Source organism: Oncorhynchus gorbuscha, unplaced genomic scaffold (assembly GCF_021184085.1).
Source record: "Oncorhynchus gorbuscha isolate QuinsamMale2020 ecotype Even-year unplaced genomic scaffold, OgorEven_v1.0 Un_scaffold_985, whole genome shotgun sequence".
Taxonomy (NCBI): domain Eukaryota; kingdom Metazoa; phylum Chordata; class Actinopteri; order Salmoniformes; family Salmonidae; genus Oncorhynchus; species Oncorhynchus gorbuscha.
In genome coordinates, this window is record NW_025745907.1 from 82,501 (window position 1) to 109,985 (window position 27,485).

At 44.8% G+C, this 27,485-nt stretch overlaps 1 pseudogene; it reads right to left on the bottom strand.

Moving 5' to 3' along the window:
- LOC124020917 overlaps positions 1-27,485 on the bottom strand; it is a 115,030-nt pseudogene that overhangs the window by 79,802 nt on the left and 7,743 nt on the right.

A 27,485-nucleotide genomic window follows, 5' to 3' on the forward strand; every position in this document is an offset into this window, starting at 1 on the left:
ACATTGCGATATATTGGATATATATAGAGAGAGAGATGAGCTAACAGGCTCCATGGAGGGGGGCTGTTTTGCTGAGTGTGTGTCCCAGTGAAGAGTGCTGTTAGCTGTGCTTCTCTCGGCTCTCAGCAGCCTCTTATAGCTACTACCACCCACCTTCATAACATGACCTGTAGCCTTACAGCACTATACCTACACTCTCTACCTCAACCTCCAACCCTCCCTGTCTCCACCCCCGCAAACATAACCAGAAGGGCCAGAGAGCATGGGAGAGAGAGGGAAGAAGAAGAAGAAGGTAGAGGAAGAGAGGAGAGAGAGAGAGAGAGAGAGAGAGAGAGAGAGAGAGAGAGAGAGAGAGAGAGAGAGAGAGAGAGACACAGACAGACAGACAGACAGACAGACAGACAGACAGACAGACAGACAGACAGACAGACAGACAGACAGACAGACAGACAGACAGACAGACAGACAGACAGACAGACAGACAGACAGACAGACAGACAGACAGACAGACAGACAGACAGACAGACAGACAGACAGACAGACAGACAGACAGACAGACAGACAGACGAGAGACATAGAGAGAGAGAGACATAGAGAGAGAGACATAGAGAGAAAGACGGAGAGAGAGAGAGACAGAGAGAGACAGAGAGAGAGAGAGAGAGAGAGAGAGAGAGAGAGAGAGAGAGAGAGAGAGAGAGAGAGATTGAAAGAAAAATGAACAGCCACTTTATCCACACGTGATAGAGTGGCTGGCTGGGGAGTGAGTAGGCTGAAGTGGCCATAGAGTCTAATGACATTAACCCTATAGGAGGGAGGGAGGGCGGGAGGGATGGGGGGGGGACATTCTGCTTCAACATGACAGGCTCAGCTCCTGTCTGTCCTGATATAACAACAGTAGAGGTGATCGCTTAGCAACTGGAAAGCCTAAATCTCATTCCAGCTGTTTGAAAAACAAACTGATCAATCAAAGTGATCGGTTAAACACAGCTGCCTGATTTACACCGTCACGAAATCAATTCAAATATATTCAAATCAACTTTATTACCCCCGATAGGACAAAAACTGAATGAGTGTTGACGTCGTAGCACGTCGAACTAACGAGGATGAGGTCATTGATGGATTAGATTAGTTGAGAGCCGCAATGGAAGTTCCGTTTCCTCCTGGTGAATGGAACTAAATGAATACTGGGAGGGAGGGAGAGAGGGGAGGGGAGGGGAGGGAGGCGAGGGAGGGAGGGAGGGAGGGAGGGAGGGAGGGAGGGAGGGAGGGAGTGGAGGGAGGGAGGGAGGGAGGGAGGGAGGGAGGGAGGGAGGGAGGTAGGGAGGGAGGAGGGAGGGAGTGAGGTAGGGAGGGAGTGAGGTAGGGAGGGAGGGAGGGAGGGAGGGAGGGAGGGAGGGAGGGAGGGAGGGAGGGAGGGAGGGAGGGAGGGAGGGAGGGAGGGAGGGAGGGAGGGAGGGAGGGAGGGAGGGAGGGAGGGAGGGAGGAGGGAAGGAGGGAAGGAGGGAAGGAGGGAAGGAGGGAAGGAGGGAGAAAAATATATATAGAGATAAAAAGAGAGAGAGAGACCTTGGATCCCCTCCCTGTGGAGGCTCTATATCCCTGTTGCTAGGTAACCAGAAAGAACTGTGTTGTGTTTAAGGTATTTGAAGAACAACAACAACAATCATTCAACACTGTTAGATAGACATCCATCATTCAACACTGTTAGTCATCCATCATTCAACACTGTTAGATAGTCATCCATCATTCAACACTGTTAGATAGTCATCCATCATTCAACACTGTTAGATAGTCATCCATCATTCAACACTGTTAGATAGTCATCCATCATTCAACACTGTTAGATATCATCCATCATTCAACACATCATTGATAGTCATCCATCATTCAACACTGTTAGATAGTCATCCATCATTCAACACTGTTAGATAGTCATCCATCATTCAACACTGTTAGATAGTCATCCATCATTCAACACTGTTAGATAGTCATCCATCATTCAACACTGTTAGATAGTCATCCATCATTCAACACTGATAGTCATCCATCATTCAACACTGTTAGATAGACATCCATCATTCAACACTGTTAGATAGTCATCCATCATTCAACACTGTTAGATAGTCATCCATCATTCAACACTGTTAGATAGTCATCCATCATTCAACACTGTTAGATAGACATCCATCATTCAACACTGTTAGATAGTCATCCATCATTCAACACTGTTAGATAGACATCCATCATTCAACACTGTTAGTCATCCATCATTCAACACTGTTAGATAGACATCCATCATTCAACACTGTTAGATAATCATCCATCATTCAACACTGTTAGATAGTCATCCATCATTCAACACTGTTAGATAGTCATCCATCATTCAACACTGATAATCATCCATCATTCAACACTGTTAGATAGTCATCCATCATTCAACACTGTTAGATAGACATCCATCATTCAACACTGTTAGTCATCCATCATTCAACACTGTTAGATAGTCATCCATCATTCAACACTGTTAGATAGACATCCATCATTCAACACTGTTAGATAGACATCCATCATTCAACACTGTTAGATAGTCATCCATCATTCAACACTGTTAGATAGTCATCCATCATTCAACACTGTTAGATAGTCATCCATCATTCAACACTGTTAGATAGTCATCCATCATTCAACACTGTTAGATAGACATCCATCATTCAACACTGTTGGATAGTCATCCATCATTCAACACTGATAATCATCCATCATTCAACACTGTTGGATAGTCATCCATCATTCAACACTGATAATCATCCATCATTCCACACTGTTAGATAGTCATCCATCATTCAACACTGTTAGATAGTCATCCATCATTCAACACTGTTAGATAGACATCCATCATTCAACACTGTTAGATAGTCATCCATCATTCAACACTGTTAGATAGTCATCCATCATTCAACACTGATAGTCATCCATCATTCAACACTGTTAGATAGTCATCCATCATTCAACACTGTTAGATAGACATCCATCATTCAACACTGTTAGTCATCCATCATTCAACACTGTTAGTCATCCATCATTCAACACTGTTAGATAGTCATCCATCATTCAACACTGTTAGTCATCCATCATTCAACACTGTTAGATAGTCATCCATCATTCAACACTGTTAGATAGTCATCCATCATTCAACACTGTTAGATAGTCATCCATCATTCAACACTGTTAGATAGTCATCCATCATTCAACACTGTTAGATAGTCATCCATCATTCAACACTGTTAGATAGTCATCCATCATTCAACACTGTTAGATAATCATCCATCATTCAACACTGATAGTCATCCATCATTCAACACTGTTAGATAGTCATCCATCATTCAACACTGTTAGATAGTCATCCATCATTCAACACTGTTAGATAGTCATCCATCATTCAACACTGTTAGATAATCATCCATCATTCAACACTGATAGTCATCCATCATTCAACACTGTTAGATAGACATCCATCATTCAACACTGTTAGATAGTCATCCATCATTCAACACTGTTAGATAGTCATCCATCATTCAACACTGTTAGATAGTCATCCATCATTCAACACTGTTAGATAGACATCCATCATTCAACACTGTTAGATAGTCATCCATCATTCAACACTGTTAGATAGACATCCATCATTCAACACTGTTAGTCATCCATCATTCAACACTGTTAGATAGACATCCATCATTCAACACTGTTAGATAATCATCCATCATTCAACACTGTTAGATAGTCATCCATCATTCAACACTGTTAGATAGTCATCCATCATTCAACACTGATAATCATCCATCATTCAACACTGTTAGATAGTCATCCATCATTCAACACTGTTAGATAGACATCCATCATTCAACACTGTTAGATAGTCATCCATCATTCAACACTGTTAGATAGTCATCCATCATTCAACACTGTTAGATAGTCATCCATCATTCAACACTGTTAGATAGTCATCCATCATTCAACACTGTTAGATAGACATCCATCATTCAACACTGTTAGTCATCCATCATTCAACACTGATAATCATCCATCATTCAACACTGTTGGATAGTCATCCATCATTCAACACTGATAATCATCCATCATTCCACACTGTTAGATAGTCATCCATCATTCAACACTGTTAGATAGTCATCCATCATTCAACACTGTTAGATAGACATCCATCATTCAACACTGTTAGATAGTCATCCATCATTCAACACTGTTAGATAGTCATCCATCATTCAACACTGTTGATAGTCATCCATCATTCAACACTGTTAGATAGTCATCCATCATTCAACACTGTTAGATAGACATCCATCATTCAACACTGTTAGTCATCCATCATTCAACACTGTTAGTCATCCATCATTCAACACTGTTAGATAGTCATCCATCATTCAACACTGTTAGTCATCCATCATTCAACACTGTTAGATAGTCATCCATCATTCAACACTGTTAGATAGTCATCCATCATTCAACACTGTTAGATAGTCATCCATTGTTCAACACTGTTAGATAGTCATCCATCATTCAACACTGATAGATAGTCATCCATCATTCAACACTGATAGTCATCCATCATTTAACACTGATAGTCATCCATCATTTAACACTGATAGTCATCCATCATTCAACACTGTTAGATAGTCATCCATCATTCAACACTGATAGTCATCCATCATTCAACACTGTTAGATAGTCATCCATCATTCAACACTGATAATCATCCATCATTCCACACTGTTAGATAGTCATCCATCATTCAACACTGTTAGATAGTCATCCATCATTCAACACTGATAGACATCCATCATTCAACACTGTTAGATAGTCATCCGTCATTCAACACTGATAGACATCCATCATTCAACACTGATAGACATCCATCATTCAACACTGATAGACATCCATCATTCAACACTGTTAGATAGTCATCCGTCATTCAACACTGTTAGATAGTCATCCATCATTCAACACTGTTAGATAGACATCCATCATTCAACACTGTTAGATAGTCATCCATCATTCAACACTGTTAGATAGTCATCCATCATTCAATACTGTTAGATAGTCATCCATCATTCAACACTGTTAGATAGTCATCCATCATTCAACACTGATAGTCATCCATCATTCAACACTGTTAGATAGTCATCCATCATTCAACACTGATAGTCATCCATCATTCAACACTGTTAGATAGTCATCCATCATTCAACACTGTTAGATAGTCATCCATCATTCAACACTGTTAGATAGTCATCCATCATTCAACACTGTTAGATAGTCATCCATCATTCAACACTGTTAGATAGTCATCCATCATTCAACACTGTTAGATAGTCATCCATCATTCAACACTGATAGTCATCCATCATTCAACACTGTTAGATAGTCATCCATCATTCAACACTGTTAGTCATCCATCATTCAACACTGTTAGATAGTCATCCATCATTCAACACTGTTAGATAGTCATCCATCATTCAACACTGTTAGATAGACATTAATCATTCAACACTGTTAGTCATCCATCATTCAACACTGTTAGATAGTCATCCATCATTCAACACTGTTAGATAGTCATCCATCATTCAACACTGTTAGATAGTCATCCATCATTCAACACTGTTAGATAGACATCCATCATTCAACACTGTTAGATAGACATCCATCATTCAACACTGTTAGATAGTCATCCATCATTCAACACTGTTAGTCATCCATCATTCAACACTGTTAGATAGTCATCCATCATTCAACACTGTTAGATAGTCATCCATCATTCAACACTGTTAGATAGTCATCCATCATTCAACACTGTTAGATAGTCATCCATCATTCAACACTGTTAGATAGTCATCCATCATTCAACACTGTTAGATAGTCATCCATCATTCAACACTGTTAGTCATCCATCATTCCATCTGACATGAAGCGTGTGTCTTTCTCTCCAGAGTAAATCTCAGAGTATCTGGACACTAATATTATACTATTTATTTAACTAGACAAGTCAGTTAAGGACAAATTCTTATTTACAATGATGGCCTGGGTTAAATGGCTTGTTCAGGGGGCAGAATGACAGATTTGTACCTTGTCAGATCGGGGAGTTGATCTAGTCCAACGCTCTAACTACTAGGCTACACTGCCGCACCTATCAGGTGGTCTCCGAGTGTATCAGTAGCTAGCTTTGGCGAATGTTCGCTATTCGCTGTGTTTGAAAGAGGAAGTCACATCTACTACTATGAGAGACAGTGAGTTACTCCCTTATTTCTGCTGATCATCACCCGTTATAAAATGACAACAATGTCTTGCTATCTGACTGACTGGTCCACTGTAGAAACCAGTTTCCTGAATCCCTGTGTCCTGAAGCACTGTTTCCTGAATGCACTGTTTCCTGAATGCACTGTTTCCTGAATGCACTGTTTCCTGAATCCACTGTTTCCTAAAGCACTGTTTCCTGAAGCACTGTTTCCTGAATGCACTGTTTCCTGAATGCACTGTTTCCTGAATGCACTGTTTCCTGAATCCACTGTTTCCTGAAGCACTGTTTCCTGAAGCACTGTTTCCTGAAGCACTGTTTCCTGAAGCACTGTTTCCTGAATGCACTGTTTCCTGAATGCACTGTTTCCTGAAGCACTGTTTCCTGAAGCACTGTTTCCTGAAGCCCTGTTTCCTGAATCACTGTTTCCTGAAGCACTGTTCCTGGATCCCTGTTTCCTGAAGCATTGCTTCCTGAAGCCCTGTTTCCTGAAGCACTGCTTCCTGAAACACTGTTCCCTGAAGCCCTGTTTCCTGAAGCATTCTGCCCTGTTCTGAAATAACCTTCATGCTGTGGATGTTTGGTCAGGAAGTCTCGTTTTATTAAATTTGTTCGATATGGACCGATTACTAAAAACAAAAAAAACACATTTAAGGGCCGCTCCTCGTTATCAGTTTGCATGAAAGAGAGAGAAACGTATTGCTGTTCATGCATTTGATGACAATTGAGCTCCGTCAGAACTTGTGGCTAGTTTGAGTCCATTGGATGACAGCGGAGAGTGACGACGAGGAGGAATGTAAACTGACAGAGCATCATCTGCTCCGATGCATCGTTGTGATCTTCTAGAAAACTACAGAAAAAGCACACCGGCTTCTCCCTCTCACACTCCGGCAGCCAAACTGAGCAGAGACCGCTTCATGAGTAGAGACCGCTTCATGAGCAGAGACCGCAGATGCACTTGGCCAAATCAAATCCAGGAAATTCATGAAATAATTAGAACATTGACGCCCACCATTAACAGCTCATTTACATACAAGTTCTGTCACACACACTGGAACAACGTTCACAAAACCGTAACGACTTTCACACAACCATATAACGACCATTTAACAACCATTTAACAACCATTTAACAACCATTTAACAACCTCCACACAAGGTCAAGACTGTTAGAGGAGAGGAGATGAGAGATACACACTCTTCAACATCTGGACCGACCCAACCAACACCTGGCTCTAACTAGAGATGAAACACTCTGTGTGTGTGTGCGTGCGTGTGTACTGTGTACACATGACCACAGCCAACAGCAGTCAATATAATTAGCGAATAGCGCGCTAGCCAGAAGGCCTTTAGCTACTTTAGTATTGACTGGTCCTTACCAACATTGACATAGTGCCTCCCAAATATAAACCCTATCACCTATATAGTGTACTGCTGTGGACCAGGGCCCCATAGTGTAACATTTAGTAGACCAGGGCCCCATAGTGTAACATTTAGTGGATCAGGGCCCCATAGTGTAACATTTAGTGGACCAGGGCCCCATAGTGTAACATTTAGTGGACCAGGGCCCCATATTGTAACATTTAGTGGACCAGGGCCCCATAGTGTAACATTTAGGGGACCAGGGCCCCCAAGTGTACCATTTATTGGACCAGGGGCCCATAGTGACACACCTGTTAGATAGACACACCTGTTAGATAGACACACCTGTTAGATAGACACACCTGTTAGATAGACACACCTGTTAGATAGACACACCTGTTATATAGACACACCTGTTAGATAGACACACCTGTTAGATAGACACACCTGTTAGATAGACACACCTGTTAGATAGACACACCTGTTAGATAGACACACCTGTTAGATAGACACACCTGTTAGTTAGACACACTTGTTAGAAAGAAACACCAGGTGTGTGCACGTGTGTGTGCGTGTGTGTGGGAATATGACCTATATAGGACAAGCAGAGTAAATCAGGACGAGACGGTCCCTACTGAGATATAGAATTAACCTAGTTACACACACACACACACACACACACACACACTAGATAGAGAACAGTTCTTTCACGATGTTCGACACACACTCTAAACACACCTTATACACTGTGGTGGTGCCTGGCAGAAGAGTGATATTTCACTACAGCCTGGCTATAGGACTGTCAGTCCCCTACTGATACATCTATAGAGATAGTCTGGCTATTAGACTGTCAGTCCCCTACTGATACATCTATAGAGATAGTCTGGCTATTAGACTGTCAGTCCCCTACTGATACATCTATAGAGATAGTCTGGCTATTAGACTGTTAGTCCCCTACTGATACATCTATAGAGATAGTCTGGCTATAGGACTGTCAGTCCCCTACTGATACATCTATAGAGATAGTCTGGCTATAAGACTGTTAGTCCCCTACTGATACATCTATAGAGATAGTCTGGCTATTAGACTGTTAGTCCCCTACTGATACATCTATAGAGATAGTCTGGCTATAGGACTGTCAGTCCCCTACTGATACATCTATAGAGATAGTCTGGCTATAGGACTGTCAGTCCCCTACTGATACATCTATAGAGATAGTCTGGCTATTAGACTGTCAGTCCCCTACTGATACATCTATAGAGATAGTCTGGCTATTAGACTGTCAGTCCTACTGATACATCTATAGAGATAGTCTGGCTATGAGACTGTCAGTCCCCTACTGATACATCTATAGAGATAGTCTGGCTATTAGACTGTCAGTCCCCTACTGATACATCTATAGATAGTCTGGCTATTAGACTGTCAGTCCCCTACTGATACATCTATAGATATAGTCTGGCTATTAGACTGTTAGTCCCCTACTGATACATCTATAGAGATAGTCTGGCTATAGGACTGTCAGTCCCCTACTGATACATCTATAGAGATAGTCTGGCTATAAGACTGTTAGTCCCCTACTGATACATCTATAGAGATAGTCTGGCTATAGGACTGTCAGTCCCCTACTGATACATTTATAGAGATAGTCTGGCTATTAGACTGTTAGTCCCCTACTGATACATCTATAGAGATAGTGTTATTGCCAGACTATCTGTCCCTTACTGATACATCTCCCTCCCTCCCTCCCTCATTCTATCCCTCCCTCAGTCTCTCTCCAAACCTCCATCTCTCTCCATTCTCCCTCCCTCCCTCCCTCCCTCATTCTATCCCTCCCTCAGTCTCTCTCCATACCTCCATCTCTCTCCCTCTCTCTCTCCCTCCCCCTCCCTCCCCCTCTCCCTCCCTCATTCTATCCCTCCCTCAGTCTCTCTCCATACCTCCATCTCTCTCCCTCCCTCATTCTATCCCTCCCTCAGTCTCTCTCCCTCCCTCCATCTCTCTCCATTCTACTCTCTCCCTCTCTCTCTCCCTCCCTCCCTCCCCCTCTCCCTCCCTCCCTCATTCTATCCCTCCCTCAGACTCTCTCCATACCTCCATCTCCATACCTCCATCTCTCTCCATACCTCCATCTCTCTCCATACCTCCCTCTCTCTCTCTCCCTCCCTCCCTCATTCTATCCCTCCCTCAGTCTCTCTCCATACCTCCATCTCTCTCCATTCTACTCTCTCCCTCTCTCCCTCCCTCTCTATCCCTCCCTCTCTCCCTCAGACTCTCTCCATACCTCCATCTCTCTCCATTCTACTCTCTCCCTCTCTATCCCTCATTCTATCCCTCCCTCAGTCTCTCTCCATACCTCCATCTCTCTCCATTCTACTCTCTCCCTCTCTCGCTCTCTCTCCATACCTCCATCTCTCTCCATTCTACTCCCTCCCTCCCTCCCTCAGACTCTCTCCATACCTCCATCTCTCTCCATTCTACTCCCTCCCTCTCTCCCTCTCTATCCCTCCCTCTCTCCCTCAGTCTCTCTCCATACCTCCATCTCTCTCCATTCTACTCTCTCCCTCTCTATCCCTCATTCTATCCCTCCCTCAGTCTCTCTCCATACCTCCATCTCCCTCTGTCCCTCCCTCCCTCAGTCTCTCTCCATACCTCCATCTCTCTCCATTCTACTCTCTCCCTCTCTATCCCTCATTCTATCCCTCCCTCAGACTCTCTCCATACCTCCATCTCTCTCCATTCTACTCTCTCTCTCCCTCCCTCCCTCCCTCCCTCAGTCTCTCTCCATACCTCCATCTCTCTCCATTCTACTCTCTCTCTCCCTCCCTCCCTCCCTCCCTCCCTCCCTCAGTCTCTCTCCATACCTCCATCTCTCTCCATTCTACTCTCTCCCTCTCTCCCTCTCTCCCTCAGTCTCTCTCCATACCTCCATCTCTCTCCATTCTACTCTCTCTCTCCCTCCCTCCCTCCCTCAGTCTCTCTCCATACCTCCATCTCTCTCCATTCTACTCTCTCCCTCTCTCTCCCTCCCTCCCTCCCCCTCTCTCTCCCTCAGTCTCTCTCCATACCTCCATCTCTCGCCATTCTACTCTCTCTCTCTATCCCTCCCTCCCTCAGTCTCTCTCCATACCTCCATCTCTCTCCATTCTACTCCCTCCCTCTCTCCCTCAGACTCTCTCCATACCTCCATCTCTCTCCATTCTACTCTCTCCCTCCCTCCCTCTCGCCATACCTCCATCTCTCTCCATTCTACTCTCTCTCTCTCTATCCCTCATTCTCTCCCTCCCTCAGTCTCTCTCCATACCTCCATCTCTCTCCATTCTACTCTCTCCCTCTCTCCCTCCCTCTCTATCCCTCCCTCTCTCCCTCAGACTCTCTCCATACCTCCATCTCTCTCCATTCTACTCTCTCCCTCTCTATCCCTCATTCTATCCCTCCCTCAGTCTCTCTCCATACCTCCATCTCTCTCCATTCTACTCTCTCCCTCTCTCGCTCTCTCCCTCAGTCTCTCTCCATACCTCCATCTCTCTCCATTCTACTCCCTCCCTCCCTCAGACTCTCTCCATACCTCCATCTCTCTCCATTCTACTCCCTCCCTCTCTCCCTCTCTATCCCTCCCTCTCTCCCTCAGTCTCTCTCCATACCTCCATCTCTCTCCATTCTACTCTCTCCCTCTCTATCCCTCATTCTATCCCTCCCTCAGTCTCTCTCCATACCTCCATCTCTCTCCATTCTACTCTCTCCCTCTCTATCCCTCATTCTATCCCTCCCTCAGTCTCTCTCCATACCTCCATCTCCCTCCGTCCCTCCCTCCCTCAGTCTCTCTCCATACCTCCATCTCTCTCCATTCTACTCTCTCCCTCCCTCCCTCTCTCCATACCTCCATCTCTCTCCATTCTACTCTCTCCCTCTCTATCCCTCATTCTATCCCTCCCTCAGTCTCTCTCCATACCTCCATCTCTCTCCATTCTACTCTCTCCCTCTCTATCCCTCATTCTATCCCTCCCTCAGTCTCTCTCCATACCTCCATCTCCCTCCTCCCTCCCTCCCTCAGTCTCTCTCCATACCTCCATCTCTCTCCATTCTATCTCTCCCTCCCTCCCTCTCTCCATACCTCCATCTCTCTCCATTCTACTCTCTCCCTCTCTCTCCCTCATTCTATCCCTCCCTCAGACTCTCTCCATACCTCCATCTCTCTCCATTCTACTCTCTCTCTCCCTCCCTCCCCAGTCTCTCTCCATACCTCCATCTCTCTCCATTCTACTCTCTCTCTCCCTCCCTCCCTCCCTCCCTCCCTCAGTCTCTCTCCATACCTCCATCTCTCTCCATTCTACTCTCTCCCTCTCTCCCTCTCTCCCTCAGTCTCTCTCCATACCTCCATCTCTCTCCATTCTACTCTCTCTCTCCCTCCCTCCCTCCCTCCCTCAGTCTCTCTCCATACCTCCATCTCTCTCCATTCTACTCCCTCCCTCTCTCCCTCAGTCTCTCTCCATACCTCCATCTCTCTCCATTCTACTCTCTCCCTCTCTCCCTCCCCCTCTCTCTCCCTCCCTCCCTCCCCCTCTCTCTCCCTCAGTCTCTCTCCATATCTCCATCTCTCTCCATTCTACTCTCTCTCTCTCTATCCCTCCCTCTCTCCCTCAGTCTCTCTCCATACCTCCATCTCTCTCCATTCTACTCTCTCCCTCCCTCCCTCTCGCCATACCTCCATCTCTCTCCATTCTACTCTCTCTCTCTCTATCCCTCATTCTATCCCTCCCTCAGTCTCTCTCCATACCTCCATCTCCCTCCTCCCTCTGTCTCTCTCCATACCTCCATCTCTCTCCATTCTACTCTCTCCCTCCCCCTCTCTCTCCCTCAGTCTCTCTCCATACCTCCATCTCTCTCCATTCTACTCTCTCCCTCTCTATCCTATTTAGTCGTTCCCCATGGAACACTTCTGCTATAAATAAACTGGTCCATCAAAGCCCACACCTTCAAACACACACTGCTAACACGCACTGCTAACACACACTGCTAACACACACACACTGCTAACACACACACACTGCTAACACACACTGCTAACACACTGCTAACACGCACTGCTAACACGCACTGCTAACACGCACTGCTAACACGCACTGCTAACACACACTGCTAACACACACTGCTAACACACACACACTGCTAACACACACACACTGCTAACACACACACACTGCTAACACAATGCTAACACACTGCTAACACACTGCTAACACACTGCTAACACACACTGCTAACACACACACACTGCTAACACACACACACTGCTAACACACACACACACACACACACACACACACACACACACACACACACACACACACACACACACACACACACACACACACACACACACACACACACACACACTGCTAACACACACACACACACACACACACACACACACACACACACACACACACACACACACACACACACACACACTGCTAACACACACACCCACTGTTAACACACACACACTGCTAACACACACACACACACTGCTAACACACACACACACACTGCTAACACACACACACACACTGCTAACACACACACACACACACACACACACACACACACACACACTGCTAACACACACACCCACTGTTAACACACACACACACACACACACACACACACAGCTTCGACTGACCGAGAAGGAGCGGGAGGAGAGAGGGAGCTGGGGGGGGAAGAGTCTTGGTGGTTCAAAACTTGTTCCATTTAAGAATGATGGAGGCCACTGTGTTCTTGGGGACCTTCAATGCTGCAGAAATGTTGTGGTCCCCTTCTCCTGATCTGTGCCTTGACACAATCCTGTCTCATGGCTTGGTTTTTGCTCTGACATGCACTGTCAACTGTGGGACCTTTATATAGACAGGTATATAGCCTTTCCAAATCATGTCCAATCAGTTGAATTTTTGTGATGTCATTATTGGGTATTGTGGTGTATTGGGCGGCAGGGTGCGCCTAGTGGTTAGAGAGTTGGGCTAGCAGCCGAAAGGTTGCAAGTTCAAATCCCTGAGCTGACAAGGTACAAATCTGTCATTCTGCCCCTGAACAAGGCAGTTAACCCACTGTTCCTAGACCGTCATTGAAAATAAGAATTTGTTCTTAACTGACTTGCCTAGTAAAATAAAGGTAAAATTAAATAAAAAATGATGGGGTATTGTGATGTCATTATGGGGTATTGTGATGTCATTATGGGGTATTGTGATGTCAATATGGGTTATTGTGATGTCATTATGGGTTATTGTGATGTCATTATGGGGTATTGTGATGTCATTATGGGGTATTGTGATGTCATTATGGGGTATTGTGATGTCATTATGGGTTATTGTGATGTCATTATGGGGTATTGTGATGTCATTATGGGGTATTGTGATGTCGATTGCTGAGGACGTAACTGTAACGTAACAAAATGTGGAAAAAAGTCAAGGGGTCTGAATACTTTCTGTTTTCTTCTTTTTTGTCACTCGTTTTTGCCCGTTCTAATGGACCAGTAACTGAATGCCTCGATGCCTGTCTGCCTGCTTTATATAACAAGCTACGACCACGTGACTCACTGTCTGTGGTAGCGATCCATTATGGAGAACGGGACGGTGTACCTAATAAACTGTCCGATGGACCAGTAACTGAATGCCTCGATGCCTGTCTGCCTGTTTTATATAACAAGCTTCGACCACATGACTCACTGTCTGTGGTAGCAATCCATTATGGTGAACGGGACGGTGTACCTAATAAACTGTCCGATGGACCAGTAACTGAATGCCTCGATGCCTGTCTGCCTGCTTTAAATAACAAGCTACGACCACGTGACTCACTGTCTGGAGGAGCCATACATTTAGGTGTACAGGGTGGTGTACCTAATAAACTGTCCAATGGACCAGTAACTGAATGCCTCGATGCCTGTCTGCCTGCTTTATATAACAAGCTACGACCACGTGACTCACTGTCTGGAGGAGCCATCCATTGTGGTGAATGGGACAGTGTACCTAATAAACTGTCCGATGGAGAACGGGACGGTGTACCTAATAAACTGCCTGATGGACCAGTAACTGAATGCCTCGATGCCTGTCTGCCTGCTTTATATAACAAGCTACGACTCACCACGTGACTCACTGTCTGTGGTAGCGATCCATTATGGTGAATGGGACGGTGTACCTAATAAACTGGCCAATGAGTGGAGCTCACTATTTGTACTCCTTTTTCACTTATCTTTATCAAGGGTGCCAATAATTCTGGAACTGAGAGAAATTATTCACACCCCTTGACTTTTGTCCACATTTTGCGGTGGCTGAAATTAAAAAATTGATTAAATTGAGATTTTGTGTCACTGACCTACATACAATAAACCCCCATCATGTCAATGTGGAATTCTTTTGTTTTATCAAAATGTTTACAAATCAATTGGTTTATATGACTAGTCATGTGACATTGTGGGGTTCGTAGAGCAAAAAAAAAATACAGAGAACGGCGTCGTAATAATTTGTAGACCAAAACCCCAATTTGAACGCTACAGATGTCTCATGGTCTGAGAAACACCACGGTAGCTCGGTCACCTTCCACGGCAGATGTCTCATGGTCCGTAGCTCGGTCACCTTCCACGGCAGATGTGTAGCTCGGTCACCTTCCACGGCAGATGTCTCATGGTCCGTAGCTCAGTCACCTTCCACGGCAGATGTCTCATGGTCTGAGAAACACCACCGTAGCTTGGTCACCTTCCACGGCAGATGTCTCATGGTCCGTAGCTCGGTGACCTTCCACGGCAGATGTCTCATGGTCTGAGAAACACGACCGTAGCTCGGTCACCTTCCACGGCAGATGGCTCATGGTCTGAGAAACACCACCGTAGCTCGGTCACCTTCCACGGCAGATGTCTCATGGTCTGAGAAACACCACCGTAGCTCGGTCAACTTCCACGGCCGGCAGATGTGTAGCTCGGTCACCTTCCACGGCAGATGTCTCATGGTCTGAGAAACACGACCGTAGCTCGGTCACCTTCCACGGCAGATGGCTCATGGTCTGAGAAACACCACCGTAGCTCGGTGACCTTCCACGGCAGATGTCTCATGGTCTGAGAAACACGACCGTAGCTCGGTCACCTTCCACGGCAGATGTCTCATGGTCTGAGAAACACCACGGTAGCTCGGTCACCTTCCACGGCAGATGTCTCACGGTCTGAGAACCACCACCGTAGCTCGGTCACCTTCTACGACAGATGTCTCACGGTCTGAGAAACACCACCGTAGCTCGGTCACCTTCCACGGCAGATGTCTCACGGTCTGAGAAACACCACTGTAGCTCGGTCACCACCGTAGCTCGGGCACCTTCCACGGCAGATGTCTCATGGTCCGTAGCTCGGTCACCTTCCACGGCAGATGTCTCATAGTCTGAGAAACACCACCGTAGCTCGGTCACCTTCCACGGCAGATGTCTCATGGTCCGAGAAACACCACCGTAGTTCGGTCACCTTCCACGGCAGATGTCTCATGGTCTGAGAAACACCACTGTAGCTCGGTCACCTTCCACGGCAGATGTCTCATGGTCTGAGAAACACCACTGTAGCTCGGTCACCACCGTAGCTCGGTCACCTTCCACGGCAGATGTCTCATGTTCCGTAGCTCGGTCACCTTCCACGGCAGATGTCTCATGGTCTGAAAAACACCACCGTAGCTCGGTCACCTTCCACGGCAGATGTCTCATGGTCTGAGAAACACCACCGTAGCTCGGTCACCTTCCACGGCAGATGTCTCATGGTCTGAGAAACACCACCGTGGCTCGGTCACCTTCCACGGCAGATGTCTCATGGTCTGAGAAACACCACCGTAGCTCGGTCACCTTCCACGGCAGATGTCTCATGGTCCGTAGCTCGGTCACCTTCCACGGCAGATGTCTCATGGTCTGAGAAACACCACCGTAGCTCGGTCACCTTCCACAGTAGATGTCTCATGGTCTGTAGCTCGGTCACCTTCCACGGCAGATGTCTCACGGTCTGAGAAACACCACCGTAGCTCGGTCACCTTCCACGGCAGATGTCTCATGGTCCGTAGCTCGGTCACCTTCCACGGCAGATGTCTCACGGTCTGAGAAACACCACCGTAGCTCGGTCACCTTCCACGGCAGATGTCTTATGGTCCGTAGCTCGGTCACCTTCCACGGCAGATGTCTCACGGTCTGAGAAACACCACCGTAGCTCGGTCACCACTGTAGCTCGGATTTGAGACGCCCGATGACATCTCTAGTTTAAACAGACGGATTTTGATGCGTTGTTATTGTTATTGTGTTAAAGATTAAAGATTTACCCAGAAAGACTCACGGCTGTAATCGCTGCCAAAGATTATACTCTAACACATTATTGACTCAGGTGAAAAAAAATTAGATGTTTTATTTTTTGCAAACATAACGACAACAAAAAACCATGTTTGTTTGTTTATTCAGTTTGTCATTATGGGATGTTGTGGGTGATAGATGGGTGAGAAAATAAAATATAACGTAATAATTGTTTTAAATCAGGCTGTAACACCACAACATGTAGAGTATATCCAGGGGTATGAAGACTCTCTGAAGGCTCTGTAGATACACTATAAACACAAGTTAGAAACCCCATACAAACACAGACAGTGTGTTCACTGGTAAACATCACACACTCCCATTTATCTTCTAATCTCCGTAATGCATGCTCACACACACCCCCTGCAGAATGTTACGTAACACAAACTCCTACGTCTGTGATGTCCTAAGTGATATAAAGTTCAACTACGGACAAACAAAACTTGAGGTGTGTGTGGAGAGACAAATAAAACCACATCAGTCAGCTACATCAGTCAGCTACAACAGTCATTTACAATAGTCGGCTACAACAGTCATTTACAATAGTCAGCTACAATAGTCAACAACAATATTCAGCTCCAATAGTCAGCTCCAATAGTCAGCTACAATAGTCAACAACAATAGTCAGCTACAATAGTCAGCTACAATAGTCAGCTCCAATAGTCAGCTCCAATAGTCAGCTACAATAGTCAGCTACAATAGTCAGCTACAATAGTCAACAACAATAGTAATTTACAATATTCAGCTACAATAGTCAGCTACAATAGTCAGCTACAATAGTCAGCTACAATATTCAGCAACAATAGTCAGCTCCAATAGTCAGCTACAATATTCAGCTACAACAGTCATTTACAATAGTCAGCTACAATAGTCAGCTACAATAGTCAACTACAATAGTCAACTACAATAGTCAACTACAATAGTCAACAACAATATTCAGCTCCAATAGTCAACAACAATATTCAGCTCCAATAGTCAGCTACAATAGTCAGCTACAATAGTCAACAACAATAGTCAGCTCCAATAGTCAGCTACAATAGTCAGCTACAATAGTCAACAACAATATTCAGCTCCAATAGTCAACAACAATATTCAGCTCCAATAGTCAGCTACAATAGTCAGCTACAATAGTCAACAACAATATTCAGCTCCAATAGTCAGCTACAATAGTCAGCTACAATAGTCAGCTCCAATATTCAGCTCCAATAGTCAGCTACAATAGTCAGCTACAATAGTCAACAACAATATTCAGCTCCAATAGTCAGCTACAATAGTCAGCTACAATAGTCAACAACAATATTCAGCTCCAATAGTCAGCTACAATAGTCAGCTACAATAGTCAACAACAATATTCAGCTACAATAGTCAGCTACAATAGTCAACAACAATAGTAATTTACAATATTCAGCTACAATAGTCAGCTACAATAGTCAGCTACAATAGTCAGCTACAATATTCAGCAACAATAGTCAACTACAACAGTCATTTACAATAGTCAGCTACAATATTCAGCTACAATAGTCAGCTACAACAGTCATTTACAATAGTCAGCTACAATAGTCAGATTCAATAGTCAGCTACAACAGTCATTTACAATAGTCAACAACAATATTCAGCTACAATAGTCAACAACAATATTCAGCTACAATAGTCAACAACAATAGTAATTTACAATATTCAGCTACAATAGTCAGCTACAACAGTCAGCTACAATAGTCATTTACAATAGTCAGCTACAATAGTCAGCTACAATAGTCAGCTACAATAGTCAGCTACAATAGTCAGCTACAACAGTCATTTACAATAGTCAGCTACAATATTCAGCTACAATAGTCAGCTACAATAGTCATTTACAATAGTCAACTACAATAGTCAGCTACAATAGTCAGCTACAATAGTCAGCTACAATATTCAGCTTCAATAGTCAGCTACAATATTCAGCTTCAAGAGTCAACTACAATAGTCAGCTACAATAGTCAACTACAATAGTCAGCTACAAAAGTCAGCTACAATAGTCATTTACAATATTCAGCTACAACCATCAACTACAATAGTCAGCTACAACAGTCATTTACAATATTCAGCTACAACAGTCATTTACAATAGTCAGCTACAATAGTCAGCTACAATAGTCAACAACAATATTCAGCTACAACAGTCAACTACAATAGTCAGCTACAACAGTCAACTACAATGGTCAGCTACAATATTCAGCTACAATAGTCAACTACAATATTCAGCTACAATAGTCAGCTACAATAGTCAGCTACAATAGTCAGCTACAATAGTCAGCTACAATAGTCAGCGACAATAGTCAGCTACAATAGTCAAATTCAATAGTCAGCTACAACAGTCATTTACAATAGTCAGCTACAATAGTCAGTGACAATAGTCAGATTCAATAGTGAGCTACAATAGTCAGCTACAATAGTCAGCTACAATAGTCAGCTACAATAGTCAGCTACAAAAGTCAGCTACAATATTCAGCTACAACCATCAACTACAATAGTCAGCTACAACAGTCAGCTACAACAGTCATTTACAATATTCAGCTACAACAGTCATTTACAATAGTCAGCTACAATAGTCAGATTCAATAGTCAGCTACAATAGTCAACAACAATAGTCAGCTACAATAGTCAGCGACAATAGTCAACAACAATAGTCAGCTACAATAGTCAGCTACAATAGTCAAATTAAAATGTCAGCTACAACAGTCATTTACAATAGTCGGCTACAACAGTCATTTACAATAGTCAGCTACAATAGTCAACAACAATATTCAGCTCCAATAGTCAGCTCCAATAGTCAGCTACAATAGTCAACAACAATAGTCAGCTCCAATAGTCAGCTACAATAGTCAGCTCCAATAGTCAGCTACAATAGTCAGCTACAATAGTCAGCTACAATAGTCAGCTACAATAGTCAACAACAATAGTAATTTACAATATTCAGCTACAATAGTCAGCTACAATAGTCAGCTACAATAGTCAGCTACAATATTCAGCAACAATAGTCAGCTCCAATAGTCAGCTACAATATTCAGCTACAACAGTCATTTACAATAGTCAGCTACAATAGTCAGCTACAATAGTCAACTACAATAGTCAACTACAATAGTCAACTACAATAGTCAACAACAATATTCAGCTCCAATAGTCAACAACAATATTCAGCTCCAATAGTCAGCTACAATAGTCAGCTACAATAGTCAACAACAATAGTCAGCTCCAATAGTCAGCTACAATAGTCAGCTACAATAGTCAACAACAATATTCAGCTCCAATAGTCAACAACAATATTCAGCTCCAATAGTCAGCTACAATAGTCAGCTACAATAGTCAACAACAATATTCAGCTCCAATAGTCAGCTACAATAGTCAGCTACAATAGTCAACAACAATATTCAGCTCCAATAGTCAGCTACAATAGTCAGCTACAATAGTCAACAACAATATTCAGCTCCAATAGTCAGCTACAATAGTCAGCTACAATAGTCAACAACAATATTCAGCTCCAATAGTCAGCTACAATAGTCAGCTACAATAGTCAACAACAATATTCAGCTACAATAGTCAGCTACAATAGTCAACAACAATAGTAATTTACAATATTCAGCTACAATAGTCAGCTACAATAGTCAGCTACAATAGTCAGCTACAATATTCAGCAACAATAGTCAACTACAACAGTCATTTACAATAGTCAGCTACAATATTCAGCTACAATAGTCAGCTACAACAGTCATTTACAATAGTCAGCTACAATAGTGAGCTACAACAGTCATTTACAATAGTCAACAACAATATTCAGCTACAATAGCCAACAACAATATTCAGCTACAATAGTCAACAACAATAGTAATTTACAATATTCAGCTACAATAGTCAGCTACAACAGTCAGCTACAATAGTCATTTACAATAGTCAGCTACAATAGTCAGCTACAATAGTCAGCTACAACAGTCATTTACAATAGTCAGCTACAATATTCAGCTACAATAGTCAGCTACAATAGTCATTTACAATAGTCAACTACAATAGTCAGCTACAATAGTCAGCTACAATAGTCAGCTACAATAGTCAGCTACAATATTCAGCTTCAATAGTCAGCTACAATATTCAGCTTCAAGAGTCAACTACAATAGTCAGCTACAATAGTCAACTACAATAGTCAGCTACAAAAGTCAGCTACAATAGTCATTTACAATATTCAGCTACAACCATCAACTACAATAGTCAGCTACAACAGTCATTTACAATATTCAGCTACAACAGTCATTTACAATAGTCAGCTACAATAGTCAGCTACAATAGTCAACAACAATATTCAGCTACAACAGTCAACTACAATAGTCAGCTACAACAGTCAACTACAATGGTCAGCTACAATATTCAGCTACAATAGTCAACTACAATATTCAGCTACAATAGTCAGCTACAATAGTCAGCTACAATAGTCAGCTACAATAGTCAGCTACAATAGTCAGCGACAATAGTCAGCGACAATAGTCAGCTACAATAGTCAAATTCAATAGTCAAATTCAATAGTCAGCTACAATAGTCAGCTACAATAGTCAGCGACAATAGTCAGTGACAATAGTCAGATTCAATAGTGAGCTACAATAGTCAGCTACAATAGTCAGCTACAATAGTCAGCTACAATAGTCAGCTACAATAGTCAGCTACAAAAGTCAGCTACAATATTCAGCTACAACCATCAACTACAATAGTCAGCTACAACAGTCATTTACAATATTCAGCTACAACAGTCATTTACAATAGTCAGCTACAATAGTCAGATTCAATAGTCAGCTACAATAGTCAACAACAATAGTCAGCTACAATAGTCAGCGACAATAGTCAACAACAATAGTCAGCTACAATAGTCAGCTACAATAGTCAAATTAAAATGTCAGCTACAACAGTCATTTACAATAGTCATTTACAATAGTCAGCTACAATAGTCAACTAGAATAGTCAGCTACAATAGTCAGCTACAACAGTCATTTACAATAGTCAGCTACAATAGACAGATACAACAGTCATTTACAATAGTCAACAACAATATTCAGCTACAACAGTCATTTACAATAGTCAGCTAGCCTAGTGGTTAGAGCAGGTAGCCTAGTGGTTAGAGCAGGTAGCCTAGTGGTTAGAGCAGGTAGCCTAGTGGTTAGAGCAGGTAGCCTAGTGGTTAGAGGCAGGTAGCCTAGTGGTTAGAGGCAGGTAGCCTAGTGGTTAGAGGCAGGTAGCCTAGTGGTTAGAGCAGGTAGCCTAGTGGTTAGAGGCAGGTAGTCTAGTGGTTAGAGGCAGGTAGCCTAGTGGTTAGAGCAGGTAGCCTAGTGGTTAGAGGCAGGTAGCCTAGTGGTTAGAGGCAGGTAGCCTAGTGGTTAGAGCAGGTAGCCTAGTGGTTAGAGGCAGGTAGCCTAGTGGTTAGAGGCAGGTAGCCTAGTGGTTAGAGCAGGTAGCCTAGTGGTTAGAGCAGGTAGCCTAGTGGTTAGAGGCAGGTAGCCTAGTGGTTAGAGCAGGTAGCCTAGTGGTTAGAGCAGGTAGCCTAGTGGTTAGAGGCAGGTAGCCTAGTGGTTAGAGCAGGTAGCCTAGTGGTTAGAGGCAGGTAGCCTAGTGGTTAGAGCAGGTAGCCTAGTGGTTAGAGCAGGTAGCTTGTGGTTAGAGCAGGTAGCCTAGTGGTTAGAGCAGGTAGCCTAGTGGTTAGAGCAGGTAGCTTGTGGTTAGAGGCAGGTAGCCTAGTGGTTAGAGCAGGTAGCTTGTGGTTAGAGCAGGTAGCTTGTGGTTAGAGCAGGTAGCCTAGTGGTTAGAGGCAGGTAGCCTAGTGGTTAGAGCAGGTAGCCTAGTGGTTAGAGGCAGGTAGCCTAGTGGTTAGAGGCAGGTAGCCTAGTGGTTAGAGCAGGTAGCCTAGTGGTTAGAGGCAGGTAGCCTAGTGGTTAGAGGCAGGTAGCCTAGTGGTTAGAGCAGGTAGCCTAGTGGTTAGAGCAGGTAGCCTAGTGGTTAGAGCAGGTAGCCTAGTGGTTAGAGCAGGTAGCCTAGTGGTTAGAGCAGGTAGCCTAGTGGTTAGAGGCAGGTAGCCTAGTGGTTAGAGGCAGGTAGCCTAGTGGTTAGAGGCAGGTAGCCTAGTGGTTAGAGCAGGTAGCTTGTGGTTAGAGCAGGTAGCCTAGTGGTTAGAGGCAGGTAGCCTAGTGGTTAGAGCAGGTAGCCTAGTGGTTAGAGCAGGTAGCCTAGTGGTTAGAGCAGGTAGCCTTGTGGTTAGAGCAGGTAGCCTAGTGGTTAGAGCAGGTAGCCTTGTGGTTAGAGCGTTGGGAAAGTAACTGAAAGGTTGCTAGAACGAATCCCCGAGCTGACAAGGTAAAAATCTGTCATTCTGCCCCTGAACAGGAAGTTAACCCATTGTTCCTAGGCCGTCATTGTAAATAAGAATGTGTTCTTTAACTGACTTGTTCAATTGAAAATAAAAATATGATAAACATTGACATTAACAAAAAATAAAGAGCTAGAACCTCTACACACACACACACACACACACACACACACACACACACACACACACACACACACACACACACACACACACACACACACACACACACACACACACACAGTCACACACACAGACACAGACACAGACACAGACACACAGACACACACACACACACAGACACACAGACACACACACCACACACACACACACACACACACACACACACACACACACACACACACACACACACACACACACACACACACACACACACACACACACACACACACACACAGACACACAGACACACAGACACACACACACACACACACCTCCCAGTGATGTTTCCTGTGACTGTGCACACACACACACGCGCACACAGCTAAATGTGAATGTTTGTGTGACCTAGTGGAGAGAGGAATTCCCTTTTGCCCTGAGCTGTGTAGTGACTCTCTCTACTCAGACCCACAGGTTGCTGAGAGAGCTCAACCCAGGACAACCCCGACACACACGGAGGGAGTAGCAGAGAGAGACAGAGAGACAGAGAGACAGAGAGAGAGAGAGACAATAGAGAGAGACAGACAGTCATTTAGAATAGTCAGAGAACAGAGAGAGAGAGAGAGAGAGAGAGTCATTTACAGAGAGAGAGAGAGTGGAGAGAGAGCCAGAGAGAGAGAGAGAGAGAGAGAGAGAGAGAGAGACAGAGAGAGAGACAGAGAGAGAGACAGAGGAGTGGTTAGAGGAAGAGTAGAAGAGTGAGAGACAGAGAGAGAGAGAGAAACAGAGTGAGATAAAGAGAGAGAGAGAGAGAGAGATAAAGAGAGAGAGATAGATAGAGAAACAGAGAGAGAGATAGATAGAGAAACAGCAGAGAGATAGATGGAGAGAGAGAGAGAGAGAGTGGAGAGAGAGAGAGAGAGTGGAGAGAGAGAGAAACAGAGAGAGAGAGAGAGAGAAACAGAGAGAGATAAAGAGAGAGAGAGAGAGAGAGTAGAGAGAGAGAGATAAAGAGAGAGAGATAAAGAGAGATGAGAGAGATGGAGAGAGAGAAAAGCGAGTAAGTAGAGAAGAAGAAAGATTGGCATAGTTCTCTTCCATGCTGAGTGCAGAAAGGTTCCAGAATCAGAACCCTGAGGCAGATAGTGGTGTGTGTGGGTGAGTGTGAGTGGGTGAGTGAGTGAGTGAGTGAGTGAGTGAGTGAGTGAGTAGTGGAGAGACACCTACCTTGACACTGGAATCCCTGCTTGCCAAATCCCCTACAAAACAGATACATAGAAAAATCATTAGTCAAAAAAAACACACACACACACACACACACACACACACACACACACACACACACACACACACACACACACACAGCCACACACACACACACACACACACACACACACACACACACACACACACACACGTCACTCAACACCCCGGGACACTCTGGTTCGTGTTTTTTAAATGAGAAACAATCACCCCCACCCAACACACAACAAATCAAATCACATTCATTTCCTTAGAACAAAAACAGGTCTTAATATGGCTCAGATCAACTCCTAGACTATCAATCAATCAAATGTATTTATATAGCCCTTCGTACATCAGCTGATATCTCAAAGTGCTGTACAGAAAACCAGCCTAAAACAGCAAGCAATGCAGGTGTAGAAGCACGGTGGCTAGGAAAAACTCCCTAGAAAGGCTGGAACCTAGGAACCTAGGAAGAAACCTAGAGAGGAACCAGGCTATGAGGGGAGGTTAGGAAAAATCCTAGAGAGGAACCAGGCTATGAGGGGAGGTTAGGAAGACACCTAGAGAGGAACCAGGCTATGAGGGGAGGTTAGGAAGAAACCTAGAGAGGAACCAGGCTATGTGGGGAGGTTAGGAAGAATCCTAGAGAGGAACCAGGATATGAGGGGAGGCTAGGAAGACACCTAGGGAGGAACCAGGCTATGAGGGGAGGCTAGGAAGAAACCTAGAGAGGGACCAGGCTATGAGGGGAGGCTAGGAAGAAACCTAGAGAGGAACCAGGCTATGAGGGAGGCTAGGAAGAAACCTAGAGAGGAACCAGGATATGAGGGGAGGCTAGGAAGACACCTAGAGAGGAACCAGGCTATGAGGGGGCTAGGAAGAATCCGAGAGAGGAACCAGGCTATGAGGGGAGATTAGGAAGAAACCGAGAGAGGGACCAGGCTATGAGGGGAGGCTAGGAAGAAACCTAGAGAGGAACCAGGATATGAGGGAGGCTAGGAAGACACCTAGAGAGGAACCAGGCTATGAGGGGCGGCAGGAAGCCCGAGAGAGGAACCAGGCTATGAGGAGGTTAGGAAGAAACCGAGAGAGGGACCAGGCTATGAGGGGAGGTTAGGAAGACACCTAGTGGGAACCAGGCTATGAGGGGAGGTTAGGAAGAAACCTAGAGAGGAACCAGGCTATGAGGGGCGGCTAGGAAGAAACCGAGAGAGGGACCAGGCTATGAGGGGCGGCTAGGAAGAAACCGAGAGAGGGACCAGGCTATGAGGGGCAGCTAGGAAGAAACCGAGAGAGGGACCAGGCTATGGGGAGGTTAGGAAGAATCCTAGAGAGGAACCAGGCTATGAGGGGAGGTTAGGAAGAATCCTGAGAGGAACCAGGCTATGAGGGGAGGTTAGGAAGAAACCTAGAGAGGAACCAGGCTTTGAGGGGCGGCTAGGAAGAAACCTAGAGAGGAACCAGGCTATGAGGGGAGGTTAGGAAGAAACCTAGAGAGGGACCAGGCTATGAGGGGCAGCTAGGAAGAAACCTAGAGAGAAACCAGGCTATGAGGGGTGGCTAGGAAGAAACCTAGAGAGGAACCAGGCTATGTGGGGAGGTTAGGAAGAAACCTAGAGAGGAACCAGGCTATGAGGGGAGGTTAGGAAGAAACCTAGAGAGGAACCAGGCTATGAGGGGAGGTTAGGAAGAAACCTAGAGAGGGACCAGGCTATGAGGGGCAGCTAGGAAGAAACCTAGAGAGGAACCAGGCTATGAGGGGTGGCTAGGAAGAAACCTAGAGAGGAACCAGGCTATGTGGGGAGGTTAGGAAGAAACCTAGAGAGGAACCAGGCTATGAGGAGGTTAGGAAGAAACCTAGAGAGGAACCAGGCTATGAGGGGAGGTTAGGAAGAAACCTAGAGAGGAACCAGGCTATGAGGGGAGGTTAGGAAGACACCTAGAGAGGAACCAGGCTATGAGGGGAGGTTAGGAAGAAACCTAGAGAGGAACCAGGCTATGTGGGGAGGTTAGGAAGAATCCTAGAGAGGAACCAGGATATGAGGGGAGGCTAGGAAGACACCTAGGGAGGAACCAGGCTATGAGGGGAGGCTAGGAAGAAACCTAGAGAGGGACCAGGCTATGAGGGGAGGCTAGGAAGAAACCTAGAGAGGAACCAGGCTATGAGGGGAGGCTAGGAAGAAACCTAGAGAGGAACCAGGATATGAGGGGAGGCTAGGAAGACACCTAGAGAGGAACCAGGCTATGAGGGGCGGCTAGGAAGAATCCGAGAGAGGAACCAGGCTATGAGGGGAGATTAGGAAGAAACCGAGAGAGGGACCAGGCTATGAGGGGAGGCTAGGAAGAAACCTAGAGAGGAACCAGGATATGAGGGGAGGCTAGGAAGACACCTAGAGAGGAACCAGGCTATGAGGGGCGGCTAGGAAGAATCCGAGAGAGGAACCAGGCTATGAGGGGAGGTTAGGAAGAAACCGAGAGAGGGACCAGGCTATGAGGGGAGGTTAGGAAGACACCTAGAGAGGAACCAGGCTATGAGGGGAGGTTAGGAAGAAACCTAGAGAGGAACCAGGCTATGAGGGGCGGCTAGGAAGAAACCGAGAGAGGGACCAGGCTATGAGGGGCGGCTAGGAAGAAACCGAGAGAGGGACCAGGCTATGAGGGGCAGCTAGGAAGAAACCGAGAGAGGGACCAGGCTATGAGGGGAGGTTAGGAAGAATCCT